The sequence below is a fragment of the Olea europaea genome, unplaced genomic scaffold (genome assembly GCF_002742605.1).
Source record: "Olea europaea var. sylvestris unplaced genomic scaffold, O_europaea_v1 scaffold1899, whole genome shotgun sequence".
Taxonomy (NCBI): Eukaryota; Viridiplantae; Streptophyta; class Magnoliopsida; order Lamiales; family Oleaceae; genus Olea; species Olea europaea.
In genome coordinates, this window is record NW_019236796.1 from 121092 (window position 1) to 133510 (window position 12419).

Below are 12419 nucleotides of genomic sequence, written 5' to 3' on the forward strand. Positions count from 1 at the left end.
CGGGGGGGGGGGGGGGGGGGGGGGGGTTAGATAAAATATTCAATTACACATATATTTATGTGCTTTGATCGAGTCAAAGACTGAAGTTTCTTCTATGTTACTACTTATTTTAATGAAGTTAAATTTTTTGACTCATTTTATGATTGATTAAGAAATCTACTCTTCGAATTGGAATTGAAGATGATGTAATGCATACGATAAGAGTACGTATATGAAATTTGCTTGATAAGAAAAATTCAATAAGGATGAACATGGCAGAAATGAGAATGCTAAGATCGAAAATGAATTAGGTGAAAAGTGAAAATTCACGAGTGTTTATGCCCGATGGATTATAAATTAACGAAATAATGACTAAAGTGGATATTACATATTTTCAAAGAACTAAAAAGACCAATGAGAACTCAAAATGATGTAAGACGTGTTTGATGGAGCTTTTGCTTCTACTACTTCTAAAACCTTTTATAGGAACTTCCTAATAAAATGTCTTCTAGTCAGAAAGAGCAATTTTATAGAATTATTTTAATATGTTCAAAAATAATTTCTTAGCTTTGGAAACAACTTTTGACTTTTAAAAAGTCATGTCAGATTGGTCCGTAATCGTAATTAGACCATGTTTGAAGAGAGAAGGTTAAATATAATTAGTTAAACTTCTTGTTTTCATAGTATAATTATCAACATTGAAATGTAACCAACAACTTGTGATTTTTTAACCTTCGAAGAGTTATAATTGCAATGGCCATGTTTTTATTTGAAGGTATAGACATAGAAATTATCACTCCATAGAAAAAGACTTTTACCTTTTTCCAATGGAAAGCTATAATACTTTGTGAATTGATTGATTTCTTCTACTTTAACAAGCCTAATAGGGGCCATTTTACCACTTTAACCATCAAATTGTCCTACTTAATCGAACACATACTAAATAGGGCTATACACGTCTTGCTTGTTATGGTCACCCCTTTTTCTAGTATACGCATAGAATATGATATTTTTACCTTCTAATAAGGTTTAATATTGAACACATTCATGTGCCAACCAAATTCATTTTTGGATCAGATGTCTTTTTTATGTTCCTGATTTCCATAAATAGGTTGCAATCAGACTTGAATTTTCGTAGAGATGACAATGAAGTGAGTGAGGGATGACTATCGCTACCCTTGCCCTGTTGAAAGTTTTCATGAAGCGGGACTATGCGGGATGGAGGATAAAAAATCTACATTTACTATTACGTTTAGTTAATTAATGATTTTTTTAATATTATTAGTTATTTTTAAGATATGATTTAAATTGAAAACATAAAAACAAATTAAACAACTCGAGGCAGGTTCCTCGATTTGCGACAAGGTACCATCATCCCTATCACTACCACGTTTACTACTCGGTGTTGATCCCGAAAATTGGTCCTTCTACGTGGCCAACTGAAAGCTACTCCACGTGTTCCTTCCTGCGCACAATCAGCGAATAGTCAGGCGCACACGGTCGGAACCAGCGGGGGTGGTGGCGGTCGTATACACTCCGACGATCAAGTCAGGTTTAAGTGATCGGAACAGTACCTAGGGGCTATGCAAATCAATGATAAAGGGGGAGGAGAAAATATATAAACTTGTTATGGAGTGCTCTGTAGTAAAAGTTTCATTACCTTCGCCTCTTGCCAAATCTTGGGTATTTATAGGTGGTATGAACCGTTGGATGTGGAACGCGTGTATACATCTGACGGTATGAAGCGTCCGCTCATAGGCGTCAATCAGCCGCGTTTGTAGAGTGGGCGGATAGTTTGTTTCTTCTGAGTTGAATTGACATAAAGTTGATAAGTCACATCAACTAGCCCCATGGAGACGTCAAATCAATTTAAACCTTAGGTGCAGGAAGCATCTTGGCACAAATCTCAAATTGGCGACGGATCTTCTAACCGGGGTCCACTTGACCTCGACCTCGGAGGCGAGATGCTTCGGCAGGTCAGTAATAGGAATCGCTATATCACTTCGGAGACATTTCGGAACGGTCGTTTTCAGGTCGGAATATGTGGTGCTGTGAGTCCGAGGCGTGTAAGATCGGAGCGTAACAGTGGTCCCTCAAGTCCGAGGATGAATATTTATATCATGCGTGGACTTGCTTTCCTGACCGGACCGCAAGTCATGGGAGTTTTGGGGGTTAATCTGTTGCAACAATCGAGGTTATGATAACAGGCAGACGTGCCAAAGTTTCGTTATTGTGCGTAACGTACGAGGCAGTCAACCAGCATGGAACTTCGCGTAAGGTGCATCGAAGCTTTGCGAATACGGTGCGCTGACCCCACAGACCGACGCGTTGGGAGATGACTGAAACTTTGTAAAGCATGGAAGGTAACGCATCGTCCGAGGCGATAACCCAAAAGGGCCTTCGCGTCAGGTGCGTCCAAACTTTGTAAAGTTGGAGGAGGAGCTCATCTGCCACCGGTGCGCTGACCCAAAAGGCTGACGCATTGAGAGATGGCTGAAACTTTGTAAAGCATGGGAGGTAACGCATCGTCCGAGGCGATAACCCATAAGGGCCTTCGCGTCAGGTGCGTTCAAGCTTTGTAAAGTTGGAGGAGGAGCTCAATACGAGGCGATTCAAACGTCAAATGATTTGACAACTGTTGCGTGTTTTCAAGGTGACAGTTGGGTGCCATGCCCATTCTCCTAAAAGGCTGCTGCGACGACTAATTATTATTGACGGCTAGTTGCAACCGAGGTGACGCGTTTCAAGCAAGTGTGAAAGTCACAGCGACATCTTGGGCGTAGATCAAATCTGGCGTTTCATTTCAACGGCCTAGATTGAAGATGCGATGAACGGCTTAGATTGATCGCATTTGAATTCAACGGTGGAGATCGGATTTGTTTTTCTATAAAAGGAGGACTCTGAGGTTTTCTCAGGCTTCCTACCCTTGCGAAACTAACATTCTATTTTGCTCTCGAGTTATTGGCGATTTCCGGTGTTTTGTAATCAATTCCGGCGAGAAAACTAGACTTCCGGCGACCTTACACCATTTCCGGCTAGGAAAACCTCCAAACTCGTAAGTTTCAGTACCTATTTAAGCTTTTAAATTTTGAAAGAATGGCCTCAGAGGGGAGTTTTGGTTCGGGGAGAGGTTTAGAAATGGTGAGGGTGGACGAGCCCATTGTGGTGACCTCCTCAGAAATAGCCGAGGCAATAATGGAGGGGAGAAAATATATGGAAATGATCGGATAGTCCACCAGATACCTCTGTGCATTGGGGGTGTCGGACTATCTATCAAAATTAAGGGAGGCCGACCTGGGGAGACTTAGGACAGAGTATAGGATTCATGATAGCGTAGATTTGATCCTTCCCGGGCCGGAAGAGAGAGCCTGCTACCCTAGGCTGGGCTGTGTGGCCATTATTGAGGCGATCCTTAGGGCCGGACTTAGGCTGCCCGTTCACCCATTCTTTAGGATGGTGCTTAGGTCCTATGGGCTAGCCCCGACGCAGCTTAATCCGAACTCCTGGAGCCAGATGGTGGGCTTCTGGATGTTGTGGAAAGAGGCGTCATTAGGGGTGGAGATGTCCCTTTCCATTTTCCAAACCCTTTATATACCTAAGGTGGGGGGGAGGGGGGATAAGACACGGGGATGGTATTACCTTACGTCATGGGGTTCTCACACTCCATTCGTGGTCGATCTGCTGAGCTCCATCAAAGAATGGAAGAGCTCATGGTGCTGGGCCGCAGGGCAATGGGACACGATGGAGGAGGACCCCCTGGCACCTCTTACGGTTCCAACAAAGTATTCAACACTTAGTGAGTATAGTAGTAGTTTCTCCTTATATTTCTCTTCAGTTCGAATTGTATCTAACAGTTACATTTCCTTTGTAGGTGCTCTTCCACAGTGCGAGCTGTCAACCGAGGACTTTGACACCATCTTATCATCTGCCTCAAAAGAAGAGGTCCTACCACAGGCTGATCCAAAAGAACATCCATTACTCACGATTTAATGGCATCCTAAGGTAACTCGATCGAAGCCTTTACTTTTTTATTCCGAACTCCCAAGACTTGTATTAATTCCTTATTTGCTTCTTTGCGGACAACTTTAATAAGAAGCTGCTAGTGCGCCCCGACTTCAAGACCATCCAGAAGATGATGGCAGAGGCACGGGCGTTGAAGGCCTCCTCCTTCTCGTACAAAAAGCAAATGAAGGAGTTGGTGGAGGCCAGTAAGAAGCTCCAGCCCTCGACGGAGGAGGAGGTATCGGAGGACCCGGAGGCTGACCTTCGAAGGAAGGGCAAGAAGAGTGCCGTCCCTTCAAGACGCCCAACTATGGCGAGGCCACCCCCAGCTCTAAGGTAGACCACAATTCCCACGGGGGTAGCCCTCCCAGAGAGAAGGCCCGCTCCAACTGAGCCCGTCGCTGCCCCGGGCACAACACCCCTCGCTGCAGTGCCAATTGACCAAGCGCCGGGGCAGCAGAAGAGAAAAAGGCCCCGTCCCTCTAAGGAGGTCGACTTTCTGGGCACCAATCCTGAAGAGCCCGTAAGGAAAGTGTTGGAGGCTCTTCCTTCCGAAACAGCTCCGGTGGCGGTGGTCCACAATAAATACTGGACGGAGGAGTGGAGGGACCACACCGCCTCCTGCACAGCTGAGGATTTGGTGGTCGCGAACAGCGCATGTGTGGCTCGGGCCCTGAGCACAAGCATCCAGCTTAAGGGCTTGGTGAAGGGAACTCTAAGAGGGAGGACCTTGCCAAGCGCCTCGAGGAGGCGATGCATTACGGGGATGTCGTGCGGACGGCTCAGGCCAAAGCCATGCAGGCAGAGGAGGGGAAGAAAGATGCTGAGGCCCAGCTTACTGCCGCAAAAGCATAAGTAGAACGGTTGAAGAAGGAGTTGTATGAGGTGGAATGCCAAGTGGCTACTGTGACTCGGCTACTTGATCACGCCAATGAGCACCATAACCTCGCCACCGATGCTCTAGAGGCCTCCAACAAAGAAAAGGCAGAGCTGAGTCAGAAGGCAGAGGCCCAGTCAGAAGAGATTGCCTCTTTGAAGAAGGAGTTGAAGTCTGCGGGGGAGGTGGCAGTCCAGAACTTCATTGACCACTTCGAAGACCATTCCCTGTATCACGACTTCGCCAATTTCTGGGCCTCATGGAGTGCCCAAAGCTTACTGGGTTGACTGAAGGAGGTGCATCCCACTCTGGACATCTCTTCATTGGAGGCAGAGTTTGGGGGACCAACTGGAGGTCGGCCTGATAGGGTTGTTGAGGGGGCTCTGGAGGCCCAGGAAGCGGCCAATGTAGAAGTCCCTCTAGCAGATTAGGGTTATCTCTTGTAATGGCTTCGGCCCCTCTGTACTTAAATTTATTAAATGAAATGAAAATTTTTTGTCAAGTATTTGAGCTTCTGCTTCTTTGTATTTTCTATCTGTTTATACTTGTATGAACAACAAATGTCAGACTAATTGCCTCGCGACAATAACCAGTTAATAAATGCGAATTGGACCACTCAAGTTAATATAAGTTTAAACACTTAAGCGAGTATGAAGCGACTCTTAATGCCAACTTGTTAATAATTTGAGGTCAGACCACTTAAGCAAACATGAAGAGCCGCTTAATGTTAATAAGCTAATAATTGATGATCGGATCGCTTAAATGAACCTTTTGAAGTACTTAGGAAACTATTCACTAACTGATGTGACTCGGAACCGAAGATTCATTACTAAAATAAATTACATCACCCTTTACAAAGGCGATTCCATCATTTAGGGAATTTTACAACTGAGATCAGATCAGGACAATCGTTTCACTATAACATATTGAGATCGGATCGGAACAAAGTCTCATTATTGGTAGTACTTCCTCAAGTGTTCAATGTTCCACTGATGAGGCAGCGCCTTTCCTGACATATCTTCGATTTCGAAGGTACCAGGTCGGGATTTCCAACGGATGCGGTAAGGGCCTTCCCAGTTTGGGCTGAACACTCCCGACCTGATTGGTTTTGAAGATTGAAAAACTCTTCTGAGGACAAGGTCGCCCAAGCGGAGAGTTCTGTTTCTGACCTTGGAGTTATAATAGCGGGTCATCTTTCGATGATATTTTGCCAAGATCACTTGGGAGGTATCTCTCTTTTCCTCAAGGAGGTGTAGTTTGCTTATTCGGGCCTTGTCGTTACTGATCTCATTGAAATGTATCCGTTGATGTGATGAGACCCCAACTTCGACCGGACTCATTGCCTCGGCTCCGTAGGTCATGGAAAATGGGGTTTCACCGGTTGCAGTTCGGCAAGAAATCTTAATAGCCCAGAGGACGTGGGGGAGTTCATCAACCCAGGCCCCTTTTGAGGTATCCAGTTTCCTTTTCAGGGTGTGTTTGATAGTCTTGTTCACTGCTTCAACTTGCCCATTCACCTGGGGGTGATGAGGTATCGAGAAGTCCTTCTTTATGCCCAATTCGTCGCATAAGTCTCGCATCTTCCTATTATCGAACTGTCGTCCGTTACCAGACACTAAGGAGTGGGGAATGCCGAATCTACAAATGATGTTTTTCCAAACGAACTTGGTAGTATTAACCTCGGTAATTCGGGCAAGGGGTTCTGCCTCGACCCACTTAGTGAAATAGTCAATGGCGACAATAGCGAAAGTTGCACTTCCTCTCCCTTTTGGGAGTGGAGCAATGAAGTCAATGCCTCACTTGTCACATTTCTGGACAAATTTGGCAAGCATCCCTTTTCAGGGTCGGCCAGAAGTAGCCTTGACGGAGAACCTTGTGTGCTAGAGCCGTTCCTCCGGAGTGGTTTCCACAGATTCCTTCATGGATTTCCCTGAGTATGTATGTGGCCTCTTTGCCGCCTACGCATCGAAGAAGAGGCGAAGTGAAGCCTCTCTTGTAAAGGGTATCTTCTTGCAGGACGAAGTGTGCAGCCCTTCTCCTTAATTTCCTCACCTCGCCTCTAGAAGCAGGCAGTGTTTGCTCCTTCAGGTACGCGATGATGGGCTGCATCCGTAATGGGGTGCCTTGTATCCACAGTACCTCTTCACCTTCGGAGGTGGAGGGTTTCGATAAGTGCTCAATAGGGATGATGTTTAGTAGCTCTGAGTCCATGCTGCTGGCTAATTTTGAGAGGGCATCTGCATGTGCATTTTCTAGACGGGGGACTTGAGTCAGTTTGAACCTTTCAAATTGAGGAATTATGTCTAGAACCAACTTCAAGTATGCAAGCATGTTACCATCTTTGGCTGGGAAATTCCCATTGACCTGATTTACAATGAGTTGAGAGTCACTGCTCGCTAGGAGCTTCCTGACCCGCATCTCCTTAGCGAGTCTAAGACTTGCCAGAAGGGCCTCGTATTCGGTTGCGTTGTTCGAGGCTTTGAAGCCGAACCTTACTGCACAATTTAGCTTGTGGCCTTTCGGGCTCTCCAATACGATCCCTGCCCCTGCGCCAGCCTCTCCTGAGGACCCATCTACGAATAGTTTCCATGTGGGGAGCTCGGTTGGTTCCATTATCGCCTCCATTTCTGGGGCTTTGGTAAACACAACCATAAAATCAGCAAGGGCCTGGCCCTTGACGGCGTGTTGAGGTCGAAACGTTAGATCGAACTCGCTGAGTTCGATTGCCCATTTTAGTAGGCGCCCTGATGCGTCTGTTTTCTGCATTACCTGCTTTAAAGGGAAATTGGTGAGAACTTGGATTGAGTGGGCTTGGAAATATGGCCTCAGCTTTCTTGAGGCTGTGATAAGGGCGAGTGCCAATTTTTCCATGTCTGGGTAGCATGTTTTAGCTGGGAGAAGTGCTTTGCTGATGTAGTGCACTGGCAATTGGCGCTCATTTTCTTCCTTGATTAGGACTGCGCTGACTGCCATGTCCAAAACCGCTAGATACAGTAGTAGAGATTCATCCGGTTGAGGTTTCGACAAGAGGGACGCTTCCCCAAGGTGCTTTTTCAGAGCCTCAAAGGCTTCTTCACACTCCGAAGTCCATTGGAATTTCTTTCCTTGTTTCAGCACATTGAAGAAAGGAAAGCTTTTATCTGTGGCTCTGGAGATGAAATGTCTGAGTGCGGCTATCCGACCGTTAAGACTTTGGACCTCCTTCGGTTTCTGAGGTGACCTCATTTCTAGTAAGGCCGTTACTTTCACTGAATTCGCCTCAATTCCTCTCTGATTTACAATATACCCCAAGAACTGGCCCGATGCCACTCCAAAGGTGCACTTGAGGAGATTCAATTTCATATTATACTTTCTAAGTATCTGAAAGGTTTGGGCGATGTGACTCACGTGTTCAGTTGCCTGGAGGCTTTTGACCAACATGTCGTCTACGTAGACCTCCATGGTTTTGTCAATGAGTTCGGCAAATATCATGTTGACTAACCTCTGGTATGTGGCCCCGGCATTTTTCAATCCGAAGGGCATAACTTTGTAGCAATACAGGCCCTTGTCCGTAATGAATGATGTAGCTTCCTCGTCAGGTTGGAACATGGGTATCTGGTTATACCCTGAGTATGCATCCATGAAACTCAGTAGTTCATGCCCAGCAGTAGAGTCCACAAGTTGATCTATTCTTGGAAGTGGGAAGCTGTCTTTGGGGCATGCCTTATTTAGGTTTGTGAAGTCCACACATACCCTCCACTTTCCGTTGGGCTTTTTTACTAGAACCGGGTTGGATATCCACCTCGGATAGATGGCCTCTCTTATGAAACCACTGCGACTAAGTTTGCTTACTTCGTCTTTCAGTGCCTTGTACCGTTCCGGGTTTAGGGCACGCCTCTTCTGTCTATAGGGGTATAGGAGGGGTTGATGTTAAGGTGATGGCAACTGATCCTAGGATCTATTCCCACCATATCTTCATGTTTACATACGAAGACATCCAGGTTCCCTTTTAGGAAGCTTATCATCTCAGCTTTTGCTTCAGGTGATAATGACTTCCCTATACGCAAGACCTGACTGGGGTTTTCTGGGTTGACAAGGAAAGTCTCCAATTCTTCCATTGGGGTCACATTTGGTTCAGAGTCAATTATTCGGGGGTCTAACTCATCAAGAGGGTGTCCTTGTTCAGGGGCCTCTTCCATGTCGACGTCTCCCTCTTGTTCAGAGGTATGCCCTTGTTCAGGGGCGTTGAGCATTTCCACGTCCGTACTGACTTCAGCGGGTACCTCAGCTAGGATTACATTAATAGTTCGGGACTTGGACTTTCGCAACGAGTTTAGGTAGCATGTCCTGGAGCTCATCTAATTGCCTCGGACCGTAGCAGTCCCATGTTCGGTTGAAAATTTCATGCACAAATAGTGAATGGACGTCACAGTCCAAAGATCTTTCAGAGCGGGTCTACCCAATACTCCATGATAAGCCGATCTATGATCTACCACCAGAAATTCCATGAAGTGCTGGGCCACTAGGGGTGCCGAACCCATTTCGACAGGCAGGGTGATCCGCCCTCGTGGGATGATGCTGTCCCCAGTGAATCCGAATAGTGGGTCGGTCATGGGGATCAACCCATGTTCAATTTTCATTTTGTCAAAAGTGGAGCCGAACAATATGTTCACGAAACTGCCATTGTCAACGAGCATGCGTTTTAATCCGTTTCTAGCTACTACGGCTCTTACAACCAAAGCATCACAATGGGGGTTATGAACTCTCTCTGAGTCTTCTTGGGAGAAGGTGATTGGGGCCATCTTGTTTGCTGATTTCGATTCGTTAACAATGTAAGTGATCATTGGGGGATCCTTTACTTCTCTTGTGTAATTTCTCTGGGCATTCCTGGTGTTGCCACCGACGTGGGGTCCCCCAATGATAGTATCGATTTCTCTGATGACCTGGCCTCCAGAAAATTGGGCTTAGTTTCCCTGTCTGGATTGGCGTCGGTTCCTCGATTCTCTTATCCAAGGAGATTGTTCCTGGTGACCTCTCCCTCCCCTCCTCCGAGAGGTGGATCTGCGAGGGTGTTCGTTTCTGCTGGAAGTGTGCGGGTTGCTTCGATCAGTGCGTCGATTGGCATCACGACACTCACTAGTGTCATGTCCATATAGTTGATGGAATGTACAAAACCTTGCTCCTGCCAAGGGTCTGTTTGACCTCTTCTTCTTATTCTTATCAGTTCTTCCAGATGGTCCCGCTTCAGCAGGGGCATTATCATATGCCAGCACCGGCACTGCATTCAATGTGGCGGAAGCTAGGGCCTGTCCGAATGTGGGAGCTATGGTATGTCCTGCTCGGGTCCATTATTGAGTAATAAGGTGTGATGCGGGTCCTCGACCTACCTGCCTCTGAGGAGGAGGGAGTTCCTGCGCGGCACGGTTGCGATGATCAATCATTTCTTCACTAACAATTTCCACTCTCATCATTTCCACCAGCTCGTCATATGTGGAGGGATTCTTGCTGCGCACGTCCCTCCAGAACAAAGTGTTCATGTTGAGCCCACCTTTCAGGACTGAAAGGGCTTTCCTGTCAGTGACCTGTTCGCAGTAAGTAATTTCGTCTGTAAACTTGGTGAGATAGCTTTTCAGCATCTCCCCAGGGACCTGCCTCATGTCTTGTAGGCGTTGAACTGGTGCCTCTCCTTCCCTGCGTGAGAGGTATTGGTTCAAAAATGCTTTCTTCAAATTTGACCAACTTCTGATGCTTAGGGAAGGAAGCCTGCTGTACCATACCTCGGCGGCTCCGCCTAGTGTTAAATGGAAGGCTCTGTATTTTAGAGCAGGCGAGGCTCCCCTAAGGCTCATTTGTGTCATATACTTGGTGAGGTGCTTCTCCAGATCCCCATTTTCCTCATACTTGGGGATCTTAGGGGGCATGAAATTCGCTGGCATTGGGAAGCTTCGGATCTCCCTTGAGAAAGGGAGGTTATCATCATCATCGTCAATCTCATAAGATCGATAGGGCCCATCTGACCCTTCATCATCTTAGATGTTCTGGAGAGGTGGAGGTGCTTCTCCTCGACTTTCCCAATCGACTAGGTTCCTCCTCTCTCTCCAATTTCTAGGAGGAGGAGGGGGAGCATATTCTTGTTCGTGATCCGGACAAACTGATCCTCTTGCTGGGCGGACCCTATTGCTAGGATCCTCCCCTATCCGGTCGAAGACGCTTACCTACCTTTGGTCCTCGTGTTCTTGAGGAAAATTGTCCCCCAAGCGTGGTTCTGATGGCTGACTCCCTTGCACATAAGATATTGCTTAGGCGCTCATCTCCCTTTCGAGGGGACGTTCTGTGTGCCGGCTCATGTGGCCTCGGGAGTGAGATAAAGGGGCTTCCCGCACCGGATAAGATCCTTGGGGCCTTTGATAGCCCTGGTGACCCTGGGCTTGCATAAGGAGTTCCTGCATCGCCATATTCTGAGCTGCTATGTCTCTCATACCCTCAGCTATCTGAGCCATTCTTTTAGTGAGTATGGCTGTTCTTCCACCTCGGCGACGCCGGTGATGCGGTCTCTGATGAGTAACATTGTTATGGAGTACCTCTTCTTCAGAGGCCTCTCTCATGGGGTCGTTGTATTCATGGTTGTAGCTCATCCTACCTCTTTTTTCAAGGGTTGTGAGAACTTGGATTGTAACTCGATTTTGTTCTTTTTCAAAAATGCCCACTTTTCAGGGTTAGTCACTAGTTTTCCGGTAACTTCTCCGATGGAGAATGCAAAACTTCGAATGGGGAGTGCTTCCCACAGACGGCGCCAATCTGTTGACCCCGAAAATTGGTCCTTCCACATAGCCAACTGAAAGCTACTCCACGTGTTCCTCTTTGCGCACAATCAGCGAATAGTCAGGCACATACGGCCGGAACCAGCGAAGGTGGCGGCGACCGTATACGCTCCGACGGTCAAGTCATGTTTAAGCGATCGGAACAGTATCCAAGGGCTATGCAAATCAATGATAAAGGGGGAGGAGAAAATATATAAACTTGCTATGGAGTGCTATGTAGTAAGAGTTTCATTACCTTTGTCTCTTGCCAAACCTTGGGTATTTATAGGTGGTATGAACCGTTGGATGTGGAACGCGTGTATACATCTGACGGTATGAAGCGTTCGCTCATAGGCATCAATCAGCCGCGTTTGTAGAATGGGCGAACAATTTGTTTCTTCTGAGTTGAATTGACATAAAGTTGATAAATCATATCAACTAGCCTCATGGAGACGTCAAATCAATTTAAACCTTAGGTGCAGGAAGGATCTTGGCACAAATCTCAAATTGGCGGTGGATCTTCTAACCGGGGTCCACTTGGTCTCGACCTCGGAGGCGAGATGCTTCAGCAGGTCAGTATTAGGAATCGCTATATCACTTCGGAAACATTTCGGAAGGGTCGTTTTCAGGTCGGAATATGTGGTGTTGCGAGTCCGAGGCGTGTAAGATCGGAGCGTAACACTTGGGGTGAGGATTCTCCACCCATTCATATCTGTGACACCATGTATGTCACATTTACTAAAAGGTCAAGTAGTTAGAAAAGTATCACGGGTAGATATTAT